The sequence below is a fragment of the Nanorana parkeri genome, unplaced genomic scaffold (genome assembly GCF_000935625.1).
Source record: "Nanorana parkeri isolate BGI_ZX_2015 unplaced genomic scaffold, ASM93562v1 scaffold1325, whole genome shotgun sequence".
Classification (NCBI taxonomy): Eukaryota; Metazoa; Chordata; class Amphibia; order Anura; family Dicroglossidae; genus Nanorana; species Nanorana parkeri.
This window is the reverse complement of record NW_017307593.1, coordinates 318,289-343,255: the sequence shown is the minus strand read 5'-3', so window position 1 is coordinate 343,255 and position 24,967 is coordinate 318,289. Positions and strand designations below refer to the sequence as shown.

Genomic DNA, 24,967 nt, shown 5'->3' with positions numbered 1-24,967 from the left:
ACTCTCGGCGATCCACGCCCCCCCTCGCAGTGACGCTCTCGCCGGTCCACGCCCCCAGCAGCGCCGCTCGTTTAAAAAAGTAAAACCAGCCCTACTTGTCCGTAACAGGGCTAAAACAGTGAAAAAACTACTTGCCCGGCGCCCGGAACTACATGTCCCGGGCGTCGCGCGATACGAATTCCACACCCCTGCTTGAACAGTGGATGGTAATTGTGGTTTTGTCGTTTTTTGTTAATTGATTAAACATTTTATACAATTTTATTGAAAAGAATAGGTCAACTCTACCCAAAATTTATAGTTCAGATCTAAGTGAGCAATCAATTATCTCTAGCATTGTTGTAGTAGGTTTGCAGAACTAAGATCTTGTGAAATGATCTTCCACCACTGGAGCTGCCAAAAGATATAAGAAGCCAACATGGGGCTTTTGTACGAGAAGTGTTGTAATACAAGAATTACCTATTGTCCATAGCAATTCATCAAAATACTTGCCTCATTCTAAACTCCTAGTTGCAGAACAGAAATTACAGTTAAAAGATGATTGGTTGCTATGAGTAATCATAAATGTTTCATAACTTCTATGCCATTTACATTGCCACCAAGTAAGGCCCCTCCAAAACCCACTGGCTTATTGGGTTCTATTTACTCAGTTTAATTTCCCTTGTCCTCTTTCCTATGTTTGGTAATTTACAATATTTATTACTCCTATTGTGCTTATAAAAACAAAAAAAGGAGGTGTTGATTAAGCTGCAGATTTTTTGTTTCTAGTCTTTTGTGATTATATGCCTGAAAATTTGACAGAATGGAATACCTTGAAGAAACCATCAATATCACCACAACCACAGGGCCGGATTTCCCACAAGGCCAACCAAGACCCGGCCTTGGGGCAGCAGGGGTGTGGATTCCCATCTCCTTATGCCCGGGACATGCAGTTCTGGGCGCCAGGCGGGTAGTTTTCTACATTTAGCCCTGCTTTGGGCAAGCAGGGCTAAATGTAGAGCAGGGAAGGCGCCGCTCGTTGCCAAGAACACTTGTATGCAGCCTGCAGGTCTGCCATTCTCCATTGGGGGGGCGGGGGTTGGCGAGTAGGGGGGTGAATTGAGGAACCTGGCCATGGGGCAGCAGAGAGAGCAAATCGGCCCTGCACAACCACCATCCGCATTAACATGTTAGGATGACAATACTCCTGCTCACATTATGATCTACTGTACAGAGGATCATGGAAAGGGTCAGCTAAAAAAAAAAACACAGATTTTAGGTAACTAACACTCAAATGTATGATTGAGCCAAAATGTATTTGAGCCAAAGGGTGGTTTTATTTAACTGGCTGTACGTCAACCTTAAAAAGGTGAAATATTGTTTCTTTATATGTTAAAGACATGTGAAAGATAAGTATATAAATACACCAATGTCTGTTCACGTTTTAAAGACCTTATTCCCCTCTATACATTTAGAGATCATATATGTACACGGGGGCGATAGGATTTGTATATTACAACAACCTACTAACTGCTACAACCCATGGCCACTACTCAGTAGAGCTTACTATTAGACCTTTCTCCTGCCTGTGACACAGTTGGCCAACTGCTCCTGCTCAAAAACTCTACTCTCTTGGCCTCCAAGACTTTTTACTCTTTCCTGGTTCTCCTTCTACCTAATCGAAGCGCTCCTTAATTGTTAGGTAGAACTCTACTTCTTCCTCTCCTCTTTCCACAGGGGTCCCCCAAATCGGAACCCTTATAAATCGCCATCTACACCTCCTTCCTCGGTCAGCTGATAACCTTACATGGGCTTCCTATACCATCTCTATTCTAACAACACCCAAGTCTATCTCTCCACTCCTAAGCTCACCCCCTTTGTCTCTTTGTGCCTCGCTAACTTACTGACATATCAGTATAGATGTCACCCCACTTAAAACTCATTTTTTCCAAAACAGAGTTCATGATATTTTTTCCCCGCTATGCACCATTCCCTGACTTTTCCATTGAGATCAATATCATAACTATCCTTCCCTCCCCACATGTCAGGGTGCTAGATGTAATCTTGGACTCTGACCTGTCCTTTTCAGTCCCACATCCAATTGTTGTCTGCATCTTGCTGCCTTTAGCTCTGTAGCATTTCCAAAATATGCCCCTTTCTTAACCAAAGAAACCACAAAGTGACCAATTCTCTTGAGCCTCCCCCATCCTTTAGAATTCCCCAGCCCCAAACTGTCCGGCTATCCCGTATTCTGCCTTTATGTAATCCCTGAAAAGTATTTTCATCCGGGAAGCCTATCAGGCCTCTACCCAACCACTGTAACTGTACTTTCTCAAACAACTCATCCCTACACAGTTACTTTCCTTTTGTATCACTTGCCCCTCCCTTTTAAATGATACGTTCTTACAAGCAGGGCCCTCCAAACCTTCTTGTCTTGTGTGAATTGTATTGCAACTGTACTTTCTCCCTTTATTTAAGCCTGTTGGCACTATATAAATCCTGAATTATAATAATAAATTACATATACAGACTCAGCTGTCTGCTTTATAGAGTTGATCATCTTCCCATCACACTGAAAAGCTATCAAATTGGGTCTCATTGACTGAAAACAAGAGATTTGTGAAGGCTCTAATGACATGAAATACCCCACATGCACCTGGTAACCAGAAACCATATGACCTTTGCCTAAGTTTTATGTTGCATGATGATGATGGAAGCCTCCTAGAAAAGGTAATACTTAAATTATGTGATTAAGTAATGCTGAAATGTGCCCCATTAATGTGTTACATTTATTGAGGAGTCCACTTGGAGGGCATCTATAGTGAAGTTTTGTTGTTGCATAGAGTAGGGAATGGTTAAAACCCTTTTTGCGGTTTGTGTCCTTTTGGGGTATTTTTCTTCAGTACCTGCCCTGTAGAGGCTTAACAGGCAATCAAGGGAATTCATCAAAACTGGAGCAGAGAAAATCTGGAGCGGCTGTGCACGGCAACCAATCAGCTTCTCTCTTTCATTTTCAAATCTTAACTGTACAAACTGAAGAGAGAAGCTGATTGGTTGCCATGCACAGCTGCTCCAGATTTTGTCTGCTCCAGTTTTGATGAATTCCCCTCAATGAAAATAAACCTCCTCAAGGTGAGGAGAAATCTCCTCTTAATTGTCACTGGAACAAACCTCCTTACTTTTCTCTTATAATTCCCCTAAACTTCTGTTCCAGCTACCACTGTAAAAGTTTGGACTTCCCATCACTTTCTGCCCAAGTGACAATGGCCGCAAGGACAAACAGAGGACAAATCTCTCCATTGGGACAGCAAACTATCAGGAGATTTAAGCGTTCCCTACTCAATTAAAAACAAAAACAAAAATTGGCTAGATATGCAGTTTAAAGTGGCTGAATATTCAACATGGTGCAATAAAAAAACAATACACAATTATACTTCTAAACAAAGCTAAAACAAGTAGGTCAATGTGCAGGTACTTCCATCTTAACAAAACACAAAAGAAGCAAAGATCATTATCAGATGATGAATAAGAGCCTCTCACATTTTACAGTCACCCTACAGGAAACTTGAGCAATTCTTTAGAAATATTATTCAGTGATCACACGTCAAATCTAATTGCTGGCAGTGTTCATGCATTCATTTCTGCTGTGACAGTTTAAAATAAATGCCTGGAGCAGTAAAAGTTGTTAAGAAGTGTGTGGACATTTCTTAAAAGAAAAAAAAATAGAACAGTAAATATTGCAATGGCTTAGTGTGTGGTTCACGGGCATTACATCCCAGGGTCAATCAATAGGAAAAACTTTCTGGGATCCATTACCCAGATAGTGGATAAAGAGGGGCTTTTAACTGATGCTCATGTAAAGGGGAAAAAAACAATCATATTCTTCATAAAATCATCTCATTTTATTTATTGATAACAAAAATACAAACTATAACAAGAGATGCCTAAAAGTTTAAATATAAAAAGCATTGAGGCACACTGTATATAAATATTATATACATAACCCGACCTGGACCTTGAACTAAATCAAAAAAATCATCCATAATGTTATCCAACGAGTTGTTTTCTTTAAAAAAAATAGATATTCCGAAATGTTGAGAATATATCTGTAAAACATAAGTCCAGGCAACTGGACTTGCTGTATTTTTCTTGAAGACGTTTCACTGGTCATCCAACCAGCTTTCTCAATTCAGAAATACAGCAAGTCCAGTTGCCTTGACATTTTTTTACAGATATACCATGACCTGGATGAATGAGAACCTTCACAAACATGTTGAGAATATAGTTTAGCAAGGGTCCTAGTTCTCAACACTTTTCACGATCATGCTTCCTCAGGAGAAAGACTGTTTTTTACTAGTATAGGGGAGCTTGAAAAAGTAAGTAAGTAGACCTGCAAGGGCGAACTCAAAACCGCAGGCGGCGTTCTCAACCCACCTGGGGGGACCGCCAGGGCGTATATATAAAAGGTATGGCTGGACGAACTGACACAGTAAATCTTGGTTTTTACTGATAAGAAGTATCCCAGGCATAGGTCCTAACGGTCTGCCTAAAAAAACAGTATACGGCAAGCTTTACTAATCGAGTCCCCAAGAGATATTAAAGAGAGGTGGGGAGGGAAGGACGGGCTTTGAAACAACTGTTAGGTACTCCAACACCTAAAAAACACTGAAATACTGCATCAAATTTAAGAGAATTGACACTTGTGCTTCCCTGACTGCTTCCTGTGTCTGACAACCAATCAGCTTACATAGACATACTACTACAGCAAGACTGATTTCAGTTTTCTGATGGTATTCAACAGCATTCAGAGAGATTTTATGCAATTATAACACTGAACTAAAAATACATTTCAAGTCCTTAGAAGGGACGCCTTTTATGTGTATGCTCTGGAGAGGGTCACCTTATACAAACTGCATTGTTTTAAGAGGGATTAAGTAATTCTAAGATTTACCTGTTACAAGTGATATTAAGGGCCAGTTGCCTTTTACAATAAGCCCTCTTAATGACACATCGCTAAACAAATATTTACATGCATTACATTACATATTTGGTTAATCAGTCAGCATAAAGTTGCAGGTATTTTCTATGAAGTGTCTTTTTCTGTTTCTACAAACCCTCAGTTATGCCTTCAGTCATCATTACGCCACATCTGCGAACTCCATTTGCACAATGGCTGCAATAAAAACTATGAATCTGCCTTGAGAAGTTTACTTTGGCTGCTTCTCTGTTGGCATGTTACCATTGTCAGCTGGCTCTAGTCACGACTAAAATATACGGACTTCCTTGTGAAGAAAAAAAAAATTAAAAAAAAAAGCACATTACATTACACGTAAATAAACCATTTCACCACTGACTTACTTTCCCAGTTTTGGCTAAAGTCACTCAGTGCTGAATGTGATTACGAAACATAATTATGTTTATTGTCTCAAATAGTGAGATGATTCTCTCTGACGCACTTGCTTATCCCAGACTGCCTGACCCCATTAGAACTGAAATACATTTAGCCTTAGAGCACTTGGGTGGTATTTTGGCACCTACTTCATGTCTGCATCCTTCTCAGCTAAAAGGGAACAAGACAACAGCATAATAGGAATTCCCCTTTTAGACAGCCGTCCCCAGAAAAAGGTGTACCTTGGAAGATTTCCACTCACCTCTTGTTCTGGTGACAACTCTGACAATGGTCACCAGTACAAATAGAAGGGTGAATCTTCCCAGCATGAACACAGACAGCAATTGGACAGAGGGTTTAAACCTTCCCCAATCAATCCAAAACATAAAAGGTTTTGCCTTGAGATGCACTTTAAGTCTATTCCGGTGGAGGGTACAGAAACAGAGTGTACCAAGGCTTACATAACCCAAACCTTCCATTTCTAGGGCAAGATTAGCTTTAAGCCACGAACTGTAGTCATTACTGACCTTGACAAAGGTAGCAACCCTACTTTGTTTAAAAGAGAAGCTGCTGCCACAACCAATAGGGAGCCTCCATAAAAATGTGTGGATGGGGGGCGTGTCCAGGACATGGCGCCGAGCACAAGCTAATTCCCAGAGCTCAGCAGACCCAGAGGATATGTTTCAGTGGATCTTTCTCCCTCTCACCCCATTGACCCATGAAGCGGACCGGGAAGGCACCGAAGACACCCCGTGCCCATACGAGCCAGAAAAAGCAGTCCAGGATGGAGGCGTACATGTCCCCCCAGGACTCGAGGCCTAAGCCGCAGGAGCGGCCCGGGGCACACACGCACTCCACCACGACGGGACATACCCAAACCTCCCCTCACCATGATGCCTCCGGTTTCTCGGACGAGGCGACGCTTCCACTCCAACCGCCATCCCCGGCCTTCTCCTCACCTGACGTGGGATCGGATGGGCCCTCACCATGGGCGCGGGCACCCGTCTCCCCGCTAGGCCGCCCGGGCCTAGGAGTAGACCCGGAGCTCCGGTCTCTCCTGGCTGCTCTCCCGACGCGGGCCGACATGCAGGGGGTGATTTACCAGCTGGTGCCCTCGCTCGGATCGGACTTGGCGGAGGTACGTGCGGGGGTGGAGAGGCATGAGAGGAGACTGGAGGTGCTGGAGGATGCAGATCAGACCCTGGAGAACAAGGTGACCCGCCTGGAGGCCTCCATCTTACACCAACAGACCCATATGGCCCAGATGCAGCTGGAGGACTCAGAAAACCGTAACCGCCGCAAGAGCCTGCGGTTGCGGGGAATCCCAGAGGCCACAGGGGGTTCTGAGTTGAGAGGGGCGGTCACAGCCATATTCAATTCTTTACTAGACAGACCCCCGACGGAGCAGATTGAGCTAGATCGAGTACACAGGTCCTTGGGCCCCATGGGGGCTGACGCTAACAGACCCAGAGACGTCTTATGCAGAATAAATTTTTTTAACATCAAAGAGGAGATACTGCGGAGAGCATGGAGACAGGGGACGGTGGATTTTGATGGAGTGGAGGTCCTGATCCTTCCTGACGTGTGCCCCAGACCCTATACCGCAGACGTCTCTTGAAACCCCTCACTGATCTGCTGCAATCTAAAAGGGATCACCTACAGGTGGGGATTCCCATTTTCACTTCTAATTGGGAGAGGGGACCACTTCTTCAGGCTGGTTCACCCTCGCCAGGTGCTGGACTTGACCGCCTTTTTGGAATGCGAAGACCTATTGCTGCCAGATTGGTTGGAGGTTCCTTCCTTGGATTCTACTTCATCCTCATCCGCCAGACCTGGGAGGCCCTTGGGACGTCGCAGAAGCCGTCAGTGGTCTGCAACGCGACCGTCACGGAGAGCCCAACCCATGGACCCGGAGGCCTGAAACATACCCGCTGACGTACCAACCGTCAGTTCTACGCGGTATCGTGCTGACCCCTGGATTTGACCTTGTTTCTCTCCTGTAGACTCGCAGTGAGGACAGCCGACACGAATCTCAAGACTATGTACCCTCAAGTTGAGACCCTGCTAACCCTGACTGCAGAGGAATTCCCTTCCCCTCGCAAATAGGACCTGTACATACTAATACCTTTTTGTTTACAGTGTGACACGTAGTCCTTAGCAACTGCATTGATGTGGCCCGTTCACGGAGACCGTTTAATGATATAAGAGGGATTGGGCTGCTGGTCCTGGGACACCCCCTGCATGCCCAACTGCTCTCCCCTATATTAGGGCGGTTTCCCAGGCCCAACGAAACAGCGTCACTGGGGTATAGCTGTTTCCTGCATGTTTTCTCACTTGCTGATTTGGCAGCTTTGAGACAAGTTAAGTCTTAGTAGAGATCCAGGGGGGCTTCCTAGGTCCTTCATGTAATGCCTCTGTAACCCCTGAGGAGGTAGAATCTCGGGTCCCAGGGAACTCAGGATGGGGGCGGGTCATGTCCTATTAATAGCGAGGGACGGAGCTGGTGTTACTACAACATACCCACCCTGGGATGCATCTCTCAGTGTCGCTGTGTTCGGACTACTCCCCCGTTGTGTTTCCTCTCCTACGCGGAGATATACCATAGGTACACTCTTGTTTAGTGTGTGTGCACTTTTCCCACATGGTGGTCAAACATTCTCACCTCTGTGTGTTTTCAAACTCGTTTGTCTCTTCCTTCCCCTTTTCTCCAGGTGTTGGTCTGCCCGTTATCCTGGTGCACCATCGGTTGGGTCCGCTGTCTCTTTCTGGAATCTCCCGTCGCCGAGTCACGGAAGAGTAATACGAGGTGTCGTACTTTGTCATTTGTTTATCTATTTAACTTAAAGTATAGAGGTCAAAATGCCTGAACTTAGAATCACTTCTTTCAATGTACGTGGCCTCCATGTCCCTGAAAAAAGGTCATGTTTACTGAACGAACTGTGGCGCTCGAGGACCCATGTAGCGTTCTTACAGGAGACCCATTTTAAGAGCGGACACATCCCCAGAATGGGCAATAGTCGATATCCCACCGCCTACCATGCCCCCTCCCCGGACTCCAAATCCAAGGGGGTTAGTATAGTGCTGGCGCATTCGGTCCCTTGGACGTACATGGACCACTTTGCAGACCCGAAGGGACGTGTATTGTTCCTTAAGGGGGACCTTCATGGCCACAGAGTGACCTTGGTGGCAATTTATGCTCCGAACACTGGACAGGTGCCCTTTCTAGGCTCTCTATGTCCCCAACTTCTCACATTTGCTGAGGGACTTTGGGTGGTAGGAGGCGACTTTAATATGGTGCTGGATCCATCCATGGACTCGTCTGCGGGAATATCCCGCATTACGCATGCCCAACGGAGACGGGTTAAACGGACTCTGTTTGACCTCCAGTTAATCGATCCGTGGCGTATCAGTAACCCTACGGGCAGGGACTACACCCACTATTCAGCCCCACATCAGTCATACTCGATAGATTTTTTCTTACTGCAGCACGCCGCCCTGCCTTTGGTGTCGGGGGTATCAATTGGCACCTCGACGATACCTGACCACTCCCCCATACACCTGCAGGTCTCCGTGGGTGAAGGGGGCCGTCGGCCCTTTTCGTGGCGCCTGAACGAGTCCTTGATACAGGATCCTGACATGGCGGCCTCAATACAGTCGGACCTAGCCAGCTATTTTAGGGACAACGCATCTCCTATACAGAAACCCCTGAAATTATGGGAAGCACACAAGTGTGTGATACGGGGCTCCCTTATCATCCTGGGGTCCAGGCGTAAACGCCAACGCCTAAAGAGAGTAGAGGATCTGTACGCCCACTTACGGACCCTTGAACTGTGTCACAAACAGACGCTAAAAGCGGATACTTTGGCGGCTTTAACTAAAACTAGGACTGAGCTCAACGAGCTCTTGATGGATAGGGTGAAGGCCCAATTGTCCAGGTCGCGTCGCACGTTCTACGAATTCGGAAACAAGCCAGGGCGTCTTTTAGCTAACGCCCTGAAGTCCTCGCGCACACGGTCGCTCATACCCTCCCTCCGCGCCACGAACGGCCACCTGATCTCCCGATCGGACGAGATAGCAGCCCAATTTCATGCCTTTTATCAAAAACTGTATAATCTAAACCCGACCATGAATGTGTCCTCCTGCGAGGCGCGTGCCTTAGCGATCAAACAATACCTGCTTAAATCGGGTATGCCCCGCCTGACGGACTTGGACAGCCAGGCATTAGAAGCACCCATCTCTCGAGCTGAATTCAATAGAGCCCTGAAAGAATCAAAACCGGGTAAGGCTCCAGGCCCGGATGGGCTTACCCTTTCTTATTACAAACAGTTCCCAGACCTCCTGGGCGATCATTTTGTCCTGGCATATAACTCCTTCCTGCTGGGTCATACTCTACCCCGGGATTCCTTGCGAGCTCAGATCTCGGTTATACCAAAGGAGGGCAAGGATCCAGCACAATGCACCAGTTACAGACCCATTTCATTGCTGAATGTTGACCTGAAGCTGTTCACACGTATTTTGGCCTCCAGATTGCTCCCAGCTGTGGGTGAGCTCGTGGACCGCAACCAGGTTGGCTTTGTCCCGGGCCGAGAGGCCCGAGACAACACCATCAGGACCCTGAATGTGGTCCACCTAGCACGTTCCATGTCTAGACCTCTTCTTCTGCTGTCGTTAAACGCGGAGAAAGCTTTCGATAGGGTAGACTGGACATTCCTGAGGGAGACGCTAATACATGTGGGCTTGGGAATCAATATGAGGCAATGGATAGGCTCGTTGTACTCGAACCCCACGGCAGTGGTCAGAATAAATGGGATCTTGTCTGAGCCCTTCGACGTTTCGAATGGTACTCGTCAGGGTTGCCCTTTGTCCCCTCTTATATTCCTTCTCTCCTTGGAGCCACTTCTCAGGACGATACAGGCGTCCCCAGATATCAGTGGCCTGGAGTGCAAAGTGGGTCACCAGAAAGTTGCAGCCTATGCGGATGATCTCCTGCTCTATGTATCAAACCCAGAAATATCACTGCCCAACATTTTACAAGCTCTGGAGACCTATGGACGTCTCTCCAATTTCAAACTGAATCTCAGTTAATTGGAGGCACTTAACATCACGATCCCTACCAACCGCCTAAGCGGCCTCCAGAGGTCTTTTCCGTTTAAATGGGCATCATCTTACATCACATACCTAGGAGTATCTATCCCAGCAGACATCAAAGATACCTTTGCTTTGAACTTCCTCCCCATTCAGAAACGCATCGTTGCAGACCTGAAGTTCTGGGACCGTTCCACGTTTACGTGGATGGGTCGCAATCGCATTTTAAAAATGACAGTTCTGCCCAGACTACTTTACCTCTTTCAAACGTTGCCAATTACAGTTCCTGACACTGGGATTGAGTTTTCCAGACCCTGCTCTCTATTACAGAGCGACCCACCTAGCAGTGGTTGTGGACTGGTGTTGTACACCTTTGGGATGAATTAGAGCAGAGACTGCGAGCCAGGCCTTCTCGTCCAACATCAGTACCTGACCTCACTAATGCACTTCTGGGAGGTCAAACATTCCCATATTCACATTACTAAACCTTGTGGACGCCTTCCCGGAAGAGTTGAAGCTGTTATAGGTGCAAAGGGTGGGCCAACTCAATTTTGAACTGGATGGACCTGTGTCTTTATTCAACCTCACCAACCATGTAACCCTATTTGAACATGCTCATCACACCCAAACAATCAGCTTTCTCTATTACAAGTCATATTACAAGATTTGTTATTAAGATAAAGAATTTACACATATATCAGTTCATGAAAGGTTTAATTAAAACAAATCCAGTCAGGTCTGAGTATGTGTACTTAACATGACTTAGGAGAATCAGACTGGAAGCTCAATGGCTTTAATCTTAATCTTGGCATTCACTATTCCCACCTGGCTTTTATGCTAGTTGAAAACCCATGGTTGCCCGTAGCCTTATCTTTTCAATGGACTGACCTTGCACTACACCAGGTGATGGTCTCAGCTGGGACTCAAATACATTACTTGGGCTAGTGAGTGAGCTACCATTTACCGAGCAAAAAGCCTGGTTCAGATGGGCCTGAACTGTTGCGTAACCTTCTCTAAGAGCAACAGAGGTCAATGCTTGGAACTTGGGACCACTTTGCCTTCAATTTTAGGCAAAGTGGTCCCAAGCCTAGATTTAAAGTAATTAGCAATATACAGATATGGACACCAATAGGAAATTTAGCTGACATAGGCAGCCAGTGACACTAGGCAAATGGCAAAGTGAAAATTAAATAAAGGTAATTTGTTCAAACCAAGAGAGGTTTACTGAACAGAGTGCAGCTAAAGAAGTGAAAATTACAGGGAGTTTAAATGTCAACATGTATGTATCACTGGCTTCCTTTAAATGAATGGACATAGGCAGCAACTACGCCTAATGCTCATGGCTGCTTTGCCAAGCTTGAGCGATACCTTCACAAGCACAGCTAAGAATTAACTATACAATAAATTATATTGACAACTGTATGGATCACGTTTCTTCTACATACATGAGAGCTATTTTAATGCACTCATACTATATGTGCCATTTACTTGCAAGCTCATAAGGGTACAGACATGTGATACAATGTAAATGGTTATTAAACCTTAAAATACATTTCCGATGTAAAAATACATTTGATTGTTTTAATACACAGCTGGATTAAAATATAGATCATGGTTAGCCAAACTTTTGCCTTCCAAAGCTATGAATGCACAGATACTTTTTTTTTCTATATAGAGTACGAGAACCAATATTTTGCTATAGGTACTCGCCGATACCAAGTACCGATACCATGCTTCCGCTGGCATGGAGCCGGCTTCACGGGCAGTCAGGAAGCCGGGCGGCGGGTAATGATATGCCGCCCGGCTTACTGTTTGGTCAGTGCGATTGTGATTAACCGGGAAACCAGCTTCCCCGCAAATCAGGAAGCTGGGCGGCAAGTAGTGACCCGGCTCTCGGCTTCCTGATTGGCCGGGAAGCCGGCTCATTGCTGACTGGCTGGAAGGCTGGCTTCCCAGCCAATCAGCTTTGACCCAGCTTCCCAGCCAATCAGGAAGACGGGAGGTGGGTCATTACTCCCCACCCGTCTTCCTGACTGCCTGGGAAGACGGCTCCATGTTCCCCTATGACAGTGACGGTCAGAGGAAATCTTCCTCTGACCGGAAGTTTCTGTATCTGAGCATTTGGGCGAGTACGAGTACTCACCCAAATACTTGGAATCGGCACCAATACCAATAATATTAATAGGTATCAATATCGGTGCATCCCTAGTTAAAACTACAAATCCCATCATTGGAGTCATGTTTGTGGCTGACAGAGTCTTGCAATGTCTTAGGGGACCTGTAGTTTCACAGCTGGAGGGCTGAAGTTTGATTACTGCTTATATTAAACATTAATTACAGTTAATGTTCATTCCACACACTGTTTTTACAGTGATAAGAATATTAGAATATATTGTTCAATTTTTTATCTACAAACACAAACTGATGAATAAGGCACAAGGGTCCCTTGTTGGTTGTCGCTCAACACTTAGTCATCATTTGTCCCTCATCACTCATCCCTTGTCAAACATCGCTTGTCACTTTTCCCCATCATTTCACAGATAAAATAATTTTTATCTACTGAACGATGTTCCACCCCATGCTGGACGTTTCACAATAGCATACAGATGCCCTAAAATAGATTCCGTAGCTGCGAGCCACACTGACAGTAAAATGTTTAGGAGTTGAGGAAAACTACATGCCACAACATGGAGATAACCCACTGGCAATTATGAAATGCCAACTACTCAAACAGTTCTAATCCCCCGAGATTAAGAAGCCACTTGATCAAACATATTTAGAAGGTGTCCGTGACATATTAAATGACTTGTGGACAGAGCTGGGTTTTGTGATGTTCCAAGAGAAACAGCAAAAGTTCAAAAAGGATAAATCTTAAGACTCTAGGAAAACACAAAATCCAGTCAAACATAACAAACAAATGATAAAGCTATTTTTTCTATGTCCAAAAAAAACGTATTCCCGTCTCCTTTGCCTGCCACAAAGTCCAATGCAGCTAGAAGTCAGGACAATTGTAGTTTTCATTCACAGATCACAGTGGGGTGACATGCAGCTGCCAAAACCAACTGCACGTCCCCATTCACACCACATCCAGATCATCTCCAGACCAGACCAGATTGTTTCCAGACCCAAAATGCATCCTATGCTATTTCTGGCCTCTGTTCACACCAGCGCAGTTCGTTCCAGACCAGAAAAATAATGCATTGTCTAATTTTGTCTGGTCTACAATGCACTGGAAATACAGGCAGGTTCACACCCTTTTCCGCACCAGATCAGGTCCAGAAAATGGTGTGCACCTGACCTAAGACAGGTCTGTTAACGGCAGAATCACCAGGTGAAAATAAAGGAAACAAAGGAAACAAAAAGTCTAGAAAAAGAAACCACCTTATTTACGGAATGGTAAGCTGCCTAAGCTTACCTAAAACCCTAAAAGGTATTTTAAACAACCAGTTGGGGAAAATACTTGGCCGCAGTGCACCCTAAAAGGATTATTAATTTCAGGTTAAGTCTGGTTTAGCGATCAATAAACACCAAGAAATAAAAAAGAAGAATAATGGTTCTCACTATATGTAACTGGTATGTGAAAGTTCAGCAACTAGTTTGTAGCAATTTTTTGTATACTGATTGCAATGCACCACAAAAGGCTGTTCAAGATTTGCAATAAAGGTCACGCTGTGTTTGGAGATTCCGATTTGCTCTAAACTGGATTACATTCCGCATGCATACACCGGAAACTGACAGCTTTGAACAGAAAGTGTCACTACATACAGGAATAAGACTTAAAACAAACTTCACCTTTGCTTTTTAGCAGCGTCAGCCCAAAAGTTCACCGTGCTCTCTGCTTATGGGACATTTGATTAAAAAAACATTTATCTACCTAAAAGGATCTAAGAAATCCATACCATGTTGCTCTGCAAGTCCCATGATTCCCCCGAGGCATAACTAGCCACCAAAGAGTGAAAAGCAAGCTGTGGAAAAGATTTATTAGCAACATACTGTACATAGTCTCAGATCATAACGGTATGTGGGCAAGAAGTAGACAATAAACAGGCAGCTATGGCAATACATAGGCAACCAATGGGCAGTCATAACAATACCCAGGGAACAAACAGGCAGTCGTGCGAACACCCAGAGAAGAAATTGGCAGACATAGCAAGCAATACACTGACAGCAAACAGGCAATCATTAGAATACTCCATATGTGTTACAATATCCAATCAGCTCATGAGGGCTACTTTTGTCAAAACAACAGGTCCAGCATAGTTGAAATATGTGATTTTTCATCTAAATGTAGCCTTAGGGAGTGGACACCTATGTGCTCACATGCATTGTAACTTGATTATTGGTGATATGCGAGATACAGCCATTGCATTCATATAACAAAGTATTTACACGTCCTAATTTCTGCCACAAAACCCCAAAACAAGAAGCTCAGTCTCAGTAGTGGTGGACTTTTTGGTTACTTTTGCACTGCCTCACCATGACCTTAACAGTTGTACTGTTTTTCTCAATGCTGATATAAAATGCAAACAGACTTGAGGAGAAGACATCCCGCTTAGCTCTATTCCCTGCTTTCCCCCTAGCGGGCTCATGGCAGCATATTCTTGAAGGAACAGTTTGTGTAAAGATAGTCACGGAGCTAATGACAGAAAAGAAATAGGCAGAGGGACTACATGACAGGGCGAACATGGGAACAGGAAGGAGGGGTCAAGGTCAAGGTTTTTCGTCAAAATGAAGGGGGCACTTACCTGATTGGCCGAGTGGTCTAGGAAGGGCTTCACAGTGGGATGAGAGGGCGGAGAATTCTTCCTGGTCAGTTGGGAATTAGCACACGGCGAGGAACTTCTCCCTGTCCCAGGCTGTCCTGATTTCTGCATAACAAAATGGCTAATTTAGATGGCTTAATGGCCCAACTACAAGCAGCTGCTGCTGAGCATGGTGCGCATTGGCTTCAGCACCAGGTTTCTGTTCTCCTGCAGGGAGCTCAACCTCCCCCTACAGGTCGGGCCTCACGTGCGAGGAGGTCTAGGCCTCCTGCGCGCTTCTCCCCTGAGGCCAGTTCAAATTCAAGGGCTCAGTGCCGTGTTAGGAGCCCCTCCAGGGACCCTACAGGCCCACCGTCCAAGCGTGTACCTGCGCTGGGTGGCAGTGGGCCTGGGAGGAATCCTCATCACAGGCGGAGACCCAGGGTGAGAGTGCGGTCCAGCCACGCCATTGTTCCACCCTCCCTACCTGCTGCCAGTCTGGAGCATTCGGCCGCCTCACATGGCGATGTTCCGGGCCGGGGAGGCGGCTCGGCGAGGGACGTGTCCAGCTGCGGGTGCCGGCCCGTCACGAGGTACCGGTCCGGTGCCTGAACCCGCGGCTGTTTGTCGGAACGGGCGCCGCACGGGACAGCCTGTGGCCTCTGAAGGGCCCTCGGTGGGCGGAAGACGGTGTGTGGAGATCGCCGACAGGTCGTGTTCAACTGCGGGTGCCGGCCCGTCACGAGTTGCGGCCCCTCCCCCTCCATCTCTATGCCAGGGCTGGTTGGTCCGGTGCCTGACCCCACGGTTGTTTCTTTGGGCGGGGTCCGCACAGGACAGCCTGTGGCCTCTGCAGGGCACTCTGTGGGTGAAAGACGTCGTGAGGAGATCGCCAGCAGGTCGGCCGAGCATGCCGCTGCTGGGAGCACTACGCCTAGCGTGCCTGAGCCCATCGAGGAAGACGGTGCCATTGAAGATGACAGGTCGGAGGGAGAGGTGTCAGCGCAGGCTTCTGGTTTTTCGGCTGTTGGGGACGGTCCTAGTCAGCCAGGTCATTATTTTTCCTCTTCTTTACACTTACAGTCTGCTGCACAAAATTTAGCACAGGGGTTTAGTAGGGGGGCTTTTACCTGTATTGCAAGTAATGCCCAGGGTAGTTCAGGTACTGTGGGACGACACCTGGGTGCCGCTGGGTCCAGGGATGCTGGGAGTGTGCAGTATTTGTTTTCGGGTCTGCGGGAGTTGTTGGGTCAGTTCCCTTCGGGTTCCCCTGTGCCGGCACCTGTGGAGGCATGGTTGCCAAGAGGGAATAATTGAGGTGGGTCCCACCGCTGCGTTGGCGGGTACCGACGCTGCAGTCGGGAGTCGTCACACAGGTGCCACTGGCGGTCTCATCGCTGGGCGGCGCTAAGGCTGTTGACAAAGGTGGGGATGGCATTCGTTTGGCGGATGCTGCTCGGTGCAAGGTTTATGTATGTTTTGAGGGCCCATTGGGATCCCATTTGAAGGCAGAAGTGCGCGAGAAGATCTGGAAAGGTGAGTACGTAGAGATTTTCACTCTCCTTCCGTTGGAGAAGTTTAATTTAGACAGAGTCAAACCGGAGGAGAGTAAAAAGGAGGGTGAGAAAAAAAACGTTGGCACCGCCTTATTCCCCGCACTTTTTCAAACTGGTTGCAGGCTTTTGAGATACTGGCAAGTGTTATAGGGGAAGAGACGCCGGAACATTGTTCGGCTCTTTGTTATATGGATGCGATTGGGGAGGCTCATCGGGTGTATGGCATGGCTCCGTTATGACGAGCAGTTCCGGCAACGGATGTCCATTCGCCCGTCTATCAGGTGGGATCACAAGGACATCAGCCTCTGGATGAGGTTGATGACCTCTGCTAGGTCGCCTTCCCCCTTTTTTCTAGGGATGGCCGGGGGTTCTGCGACCTCGGGACAGCCGGTTGCTAAAAAAAAGGGGTATTGCTTGCAGTACCATGAGGGAACGTGTCGGTTTGGAAGTGCTTGCCGCTTTAGACATGAATGTTCCAGTTGTTGCAGAAGTCACGCATTCTCCAGGTGTTTTAAGCAGGTTAAGGGTCCTGCCGGCGATACTGCGGGAAAAAGGGAGGACTCCGGTGATGGTCGGAAGGATGCTTGCTTTTCTAAGTAAGTATCCGGATCGAGCGGCGGCTCGTCTGTTGAAGGGGGGGGTTTTGGAAGGTTTTCGTATTCCGTGCTCTTTGTCGGTTATTCCTACAGTTGCTGGTAATTTGAAGTCGGCGCTTCAGCATCCCTCGGTCATGTCGGACAAGCTCCTTAAGGAGGTGTGTTTGGGCCGCATGGGGGTCCTTTTTCCTCTCCTCCTCTGGACAATCTGGTGGTTTCACCTTTGGGGGTGGTGCCGAAAAAGGAACCCAATGAATTTCGTTTGATACATAATCTGTCTTACCCCAGAGGGGGTTCGGTAAATGATGCGATCGACCCAGCTGTTTGTACGGTGTCCTACACGTCTTTTGATGCGGCTGTATCCTGGGTGCGTCACTATGTGCGGGGTGCATTGTTGGCTAAAAGGGACATAAGAGTCTGCCTTTCGGTTGTTGCCGGTCCACCCAGATAGTTTTTCGTTAGTCGGATGTCTGTGGCAGGGATCCTATTTTGTGGACCGGTGCTTGCCGATGCGTTGTTCTATTTCCTGTGCCTTGTTTGAAACCTTTAGCTCATTCTTGGAATGGGTGGTCAGGGATGTGGCAGGTGTCAATTCAATAATTCACTGGATGATTTTCTGTGCATAGGCCCTCCTGAGTCTACCTTGTGTGGTGTGTTGCTGGCTACGTTACAGCATGTGGCTTCACGCTTTGGGGTTTCCGTTGGCGTCAGACAAGACTGAAGGTCCTACCACGGTGATTAGTTTTTTGGGCCCTTCAGACAGAGATTCGGGAGACGATTTGCAAACGTAAGCTTCGCTTGCGGCAGTGGCAATCCATTCTTGGTAAACTCAACTTTGCATGTAGGATCATGCCGATGGGGAGGGTGTTTTGCCAACGGTTGGCTGCAGCGACGGCTGGAGTCCGGGCGCCTTTACACTTTGTGCGGTTGACAAGGGATCATAGGGCGGACTTACAAGCGTGGCAGTCGTTTTTGGAATCTTTCAACGGGCGGTCGTTGTGGATGGAGGGCCTCTTTAGCAATGCGGACATGGAATTGTTTACCGACACAGTGGGTTCCTCTGGTTATGGGGTGTTTTTTCAGGGTGGTTGGAGTGCAGAATCGTGGCTGGTAGTAAAATCGGTTGAGGCGGGGTTGGTGAGGAATTTGGTTCTGTTGGAATTGTTTCCGGTGCTGGTGGCAGTGGAGGTCTGGGGTTCCTTCTTTCGGAACAAGAAGGTCCGATTTAATTGTGACAACATGGGGGTTATCAACAAGGTTTCAGCTTCTTCGCCTCCGGTGGTTTGTTTGTTGCGGTACTTAGTTGAGCGATGCTTGCAGCTCAATACCTTTATTTATGCAGTCCACTTGCCAGGAGTGTGTAATACTTTAGGCCGATGCATTATCTCGTTTCCAGTGGGACAGGTTCAGTGCGTTGGCATCGGGAGCGGAGCAACATGGGGTTCCTTGTCTTTGGCATCTGTGGAGGCTTCCTTTGGAGTCATAGCGGGTTTGCTGCAAAGGTCGGTGAGCTCGGCAACGTGGTCGGCGTATGTGAAGGTATGGCAGGACTGGTTTTTGTTGCTGCAGGAGGTTGGGGGCTGTTGACGTTGGTGAGGTAGGTGTGGAATTAGTCCTTTATTTTATCGGTTGCAATAGCTTAAAAGGTGTGTCGCCGGGTTCTATGAGCAAGAAGCTGTCCAGTTTGGTATTTCTTTTTAAACTATTGGGATTACGGGATTTTACGAACGATTTTGTAGTGCGGCAAGTGATAAAAGGTTTTTGGAAGGACCAGCATTGTCCTGATTTACGTAGGCCGGTGACTTTTGATATTTTGAATAAAGTAATGGGGCATCTCCCTTTGTGTTGTTTTTCTCACTTTGAAATTTTAGTTTTTAGAGCGGCATTTACGTTAGCATTTTTTGGGGCCTTTCCGATTGGGGAACTGGTTAGTCCATCAAGGCGTGCTCATGGGGGCCTTTTGTGTCATGATGTAGTCCTGTTGGCTGATGCTGTCCGGGTGCTGATTCGACAAGCTAAGACTGATCAGATAGAGAGGGGCCTGGGTGGTGCTCCAGCGGGTGCGTGGTTCGCAGGTATGTCCAGTACAAGCTGTTCAGGAATTTTTGGGGGTTCGCCCGTCCTTGGAAGGATCATTTTTATTACACGACGACAGGTCGACTTTGTCCCGCTTTCAATTTATTTCTGTTTTTCAAACCTGTCTTGCTGGGGTAGGGGTCGATGTCAAGCATTTCTCTTCCCACTCTTTCCGCATAGTGGCTGCTACGGAGGCGGCAAGGTGGGGTTTGGGTGAGGCTGCCCTCCGACGCATAGGGAGGTGGGAGTCTAACCGGTATCGTCTGTATGTCCGTCCTCAATTCGTATAGCCTAATTTGTTTGTTTTTGCTGGGTTTTCTTCTGTTCCGTTTTGCTGCATTCCGTTTGTATTGTTCCTTACAGGTGGTAGGCCGTGCCTTTTCTTTTTGTTGCATTCCGTTTGTTATTGTTCCTTACAGGTGGTGGGCCGTGCCTCGTCTGGATCCTGGGGCACTCCTACGTGTTTTGGGGGGCCAGGCAGGCGTATGTTCGTCCTGATGGGAGACAGCTGGCCGTTTCCAGAAGCGCTGCGGACGTGCGCTGGATTGGTATGCCGGGGATGCTCTGGAGCAGGGTAGTCCCGGAGGTACATCGGTTTGTGTGGTTGGATAGAGTTCCGGACGTCTTGATCCTACATGTCGGCGGGAACGATCTGGGCCTTCAATCCATTAGAGAGCTCATCCGCAATGTTAGACTTTCTGCGGCTTCGTTCAGCGTTCCCGGGAACTTAATAGTGTGGTCAGAGATTGTGGCCCGGACTTCCTGGCGTTTGGCTAGGTCGGTGGAACGGCTGAACAAAGCACAGATAAAGATTAACAAGGAGGTGGGCCGCTTTTTTTGTCCGTAATGGGGGTCTTGTCATCCGTCATCGAGAGTTGGAGCTAGATACCCTGCAATATTTGCACGGGGATGGAGTTCATTTGAATGATGTGGGCACCAACATGTGGTTCCTGGGCCTTCAGGACGGCATTCAGCAAGCTCTTCGGGTGTGGCGGGGCACCCAAGTGTAAGGTGTCACACTTGGTCGCTGTGGAGGAGTCAGCAAGCATGGTGACCAGTACAGTAGGACGTGGAAAATGTCTCTGCAACAATTCGGTGGTTGTCCCTGAGTCGGTGTCTTGCGGCTAGGGGCCTTGAGGTTATGCAGAGTTGGTGATATTAGGGTAACGGGGCATTGACGGACCTCCAGCCATATGTGTGTGTCCATGCATATATTTGTATAGAGATGTGGCCGTGTGTGCATGGACACACACATAATTTAGTTAATTGTTGATTTGTTTATTACATTAATCTAATGTTTACGTATATTGATTTACGTTATGATGTTTTTGTAATAAAGGGCTGCTACAGCCAGTTATACCAAAAATGGTGTGGTCTGTTATTTGAGGATGGTTGTTATTGAGGGGAGGTGGCGTAGCAGGGTTTTTTGGTGCAAGAAGGAAAATATGGCTTGCCCTAGTCATGGATAATCCAGCCTATGGGGCTGATGGAACACTATACAGGATATGTGCGCACATGTGCAGGTACCTTTAGGTGTCTGTTCACAATTATTGATGCTCCTTTAAAGTGACCACAGGTTTGCTTTAAGAAAGGCAGAGGTCAGCTGTTTGACAAGTTGTAAATATGTACAGATGCAGTCATTCCTTAATTAAAATGATGGTGTGTCAAGAAAAAAAAATGGTAAGAAAGTTCAATTCTGCTATAGTTTCTAACAGCTTGGTCTCTTTTTACTTGCTTAGCAGGTTTATCTACCTCCATAAGCAGGAAAAATAATAAAATTCCACTATGCCTTTGCTTAAGGCCATATCTTCCGTGCTTCAGCAATGTTATTTTGAAACTTAGTTAGAAACCATTTAAAAAAAGGAATAAACAAAGAGCTAATTTTAAAAGGCCAGTTCAACTCAACTTTTGGACTTTGCAGCAACTAAAAAAGCTTTTTGCCATGCAATCTATTTTTCTTCCTTTCTTCATAACCGAATACACCATGGCACAGTATCTCATTGGTTATCCCCACACACTTGAAGGACATTTGCTGCTCCCATTACCAAAAAGATCTCATTGCACTCCTTTCTCCAGCAATACCTTCATCGGAGTCAAGGTCCTACATGTGTGTGGGGATAATCAAAAAAGCTTTGTGTTACGCTGTATTTGGTGTTGAAGACATTAACAAAAATAAATTGGTTAAACTGAGAGAAGCTATAGATGTTGCAAGTTGGGGAAAGATCAGGTGTGTGAAAGAAACCAAGAGATACTATTTACTCCTTTTAAATATTCTGGTTTTTAATCAAAGGATAGTGTGTTTGTGCTTTAGAATGTGTGACCGGTGACATGGTCACACATTTTACCGTAATCCCGCCCAGTTTTTCAGCGGTGGAATGTGTGACCACCAATAGGTCAAGCATTCCAACGCTTTCTCAGCTGTTCGGCGTCGCAGATCGTATGTGCAGGAGAACCGATCTGCCCTGGAACAGCTGATCGGTCCTGAAACGTCACTTCTATCCGACTTTGTGAGTGCGATCTCACATTCCACAAAGTCAGATAGAAGTGACATTTCAGGACCGATCAGCTGTTCCAGGACAGATCGGTTCTCCTGCATATACGATCTGCAAAGCCGTTCTGCCTTGGAACAGCTGAGAAAGCGTTCCACATATCGCACCGCCGAAAAACTGGGCGGGATTACATGTGTGAGTACGTGACCGATCACACATTCCAACCTAGTCACAAACTTCGATAGAACACCTGCAATCTGCTGATCTTTTTAACTAGACTTAAAACTGCTGGTATGGTGCTGCCTGTGGCTACTCCAAGAGTAGGCAAGTACTACAATCATGGCTATTGTCATCTGTTTCCACAGAAGCTAGCAGGGCTTTTACCAGCAGCCACTATTAGCAAGATTGCTAATAAAATTAACAGTTATAGGTAACAATTTGAAATCTGCTTAAAAAAAACAACAATCAAAACGGTGAACACCAAGCATATAAAAATTTAAAGTTATGGCAAAAGAAAACTATTTCAAATATGTACTTCAGAATAAACGCTATAGGTTCCCTTAAGTTATCATAATCAACAACTATAATTACAGAATATGATACATGCAAGTGATATGCGATTCTGAATGTCTGTGAAGGTTCTCATTCCGGTCATAGTATATCTGTAAAAAATAAGTCAAGACAACTGGACTTGCTGTATTTTTCTTGAAGGCAATTAACTGGTCATCCAACTAGCTTCTCAATTCAGACTGAATTGTACAAAAAACAAAACAGCAGCTACACCAGCGCATGGAACAGCATAGAAGAGCCAAACCCTCTTGCCAGGATGCGGCAGTATACCTACATCTAAAAGGAAAAAGGTCACTCCTTTGAAGACAGTCAAGTAGGCATCCCAGACAGGGTCTATTGTCTGCCACATACAATGATGTTTTAACACCTCTCTCTGGGCAGGTTAATAACACCTCCTGGACTCCAATTATGCAAATTGTGCTGAATTCAACTGGCTAAAAATATTCCATATTGTTGAAGAGCAAAATATGACACGAGTATAAAACATACATTAAGCTTCTGACGCTCACATAATAACATGTCACAATCACAGATGGCCTCATATTAGCACATAACACGCCTTTTGTTGAGGACATCTGGTATCCAAGATCTTTCCATAATGGACAAAGCACCTGTGATCCATGCAACTAGATCAAACAAAGAGTAGATGACATTCCCTGTTCACAGCATTATTCTCAATAACAGTTTCATTCATAGTAATTTCTATACACAGTTTATAAACTGCCAAACAGCAGCACCATGGCTTGAGGGTTGGCACTCCTTTGTATATAGGAGGTCAAAAATTCAGCTCCCACGAGAAACACTATTTACATGTAGTTAGTATGGCCTTCCTTTGTTTGTGTAAGATTCCACACTAACTTTGGTTTCCTCCATTAAGCTTAAAATATACTAATAGGTTGGCAGGGAGGATCCTCATCAACACTGTTCTTAACACCCCTATATCACTAGCACAACTTACAACCATACAGAACATTACAGAGGTGAGGAACAAGCAAAATCTTGTCCGTAGCACACTGGGAAGCTACACAAGGCCAGCATAGTGATGCTGTCCTATGGTTCCCTCTGCACTTGGGCATGTAAAGCATCACATGACCATGCACAGGGGATTCACTAAGCAGCATGAGGCAATAAACACAGTGGAAGTGGAAGAGGTTCTAAGCCGCCAATCCCACTTAATAATGTCAACAAGTCAAGGGCCTGGACAGAAGAAGTAGAGAGCACTCTATGTTGACCTGGGATAGGCAATTCACTCCAAAAGAGTGCACTGTTGACCTTTGAGGAAAAACAACAACTATGGAGTACAGGTTTGGAATGCTGTGTTCTCTGGTCCTTGTAAAGCTCGATAGGCACAGTACTTTGTTTTGTTTTCCAAAACTGTAAAAATAAATCTTGCTGTAGATAAAAATTTAGGGATTCTATGGAGCAAGCGTGATCCAAACACAGTCTCTCCTACAAGACAGAGACCTCCACTACCTTGTTTAGTCACACTACACTAGATGCTGACCAAACCAGCCCAAGTATGTGTTCCTCTGTATTAGCAGCAGTTATATAAATGAGATGTGATTCTACTTAAATGTGTGTTTATTTTGCAAAGGATTACTGAAATACTTTTTACAGAAAACGCAAGTTCAAATATGGATTGAAAGGATTTTTTACCCAAAAAAAGAATGAGGATGATGGATGATGATAGAATGATTTATAATGATGATCAACTGTAGGTTAATTAATATCAGTCAAACTTTGTAGCCAAAGTTCCCAGTGCAGTCAGTTCCAGTGTGTTCAAAAAAAGGACTGCAGGCACCATTTTTTCTGCATCAAAAACACGTACGAGTGCGTATGAACACACCGGAACGTGCTGGCACAAGAAAAAAATTTTTTTTTTTTAACTAATCAACAGTGGACAGTTCCTTATGGAAAGGGGGTGTTTTTTTTTCAATGGATCCATGTTGTTCCATGACATTTCGGCATCACCTACTTTGCATATTTCAACTCCAAAACTTACAAAGCTAGTTTACTTCTCCAATTTGCATTTAATTTATTAGACATTTATAAACCTGCCAAGACATTACTTTTAGAAATATTTTAATGCCAGTTTAAACCAATTTTTTAGAATCTTGGGACTAACTCTTTATTAGCAAATGAGAGAACTATGGGGTCAGTGTTTTTCCCCATAGTTCTCCTTAGGGTAACGGGAGGACACAAACTCCCGTTACCCTAAGCTCAGTATACACGTATCAGAGGATGAATAATCAAAAGGCATTCCTCTGGAATTTTACTATTTACTTCAAATCTTAACTAAGATTTCACAAATTTCTCTCCTCCCCCCATCATGCTAATTGTGGAAGTTCCGCCACAAAATCCAATACTGCTGCCTGCTAGCTCATTGTCACATCTGTGACTTACAATCATTTGCAAAATGGTCTTGCAGTGCTGGGGCCCTGCTTAAAAAGACTTTCACCAACCTAAAAAAGAAAAGCTGGTAAAAGCA

The 24,967-nt window shown here is 45.8% G+C and overlaps 1 protein-coding gene across 1 annotated transcript in view; it reads right to left on the bottom strand.

Moving 5' to 3' along the window:
• The window catches only part of LOC108797711 (potassium voltage-gated channel subfamily KQT member 1-like), a 98,865-nt gene that overhangs the window by 31,856 nt on the left and 42,042 nt on the right, over nt 1-24,967 (bottom strand). The gene's annotated exons all lie outside the window — the stretch shown is intronic.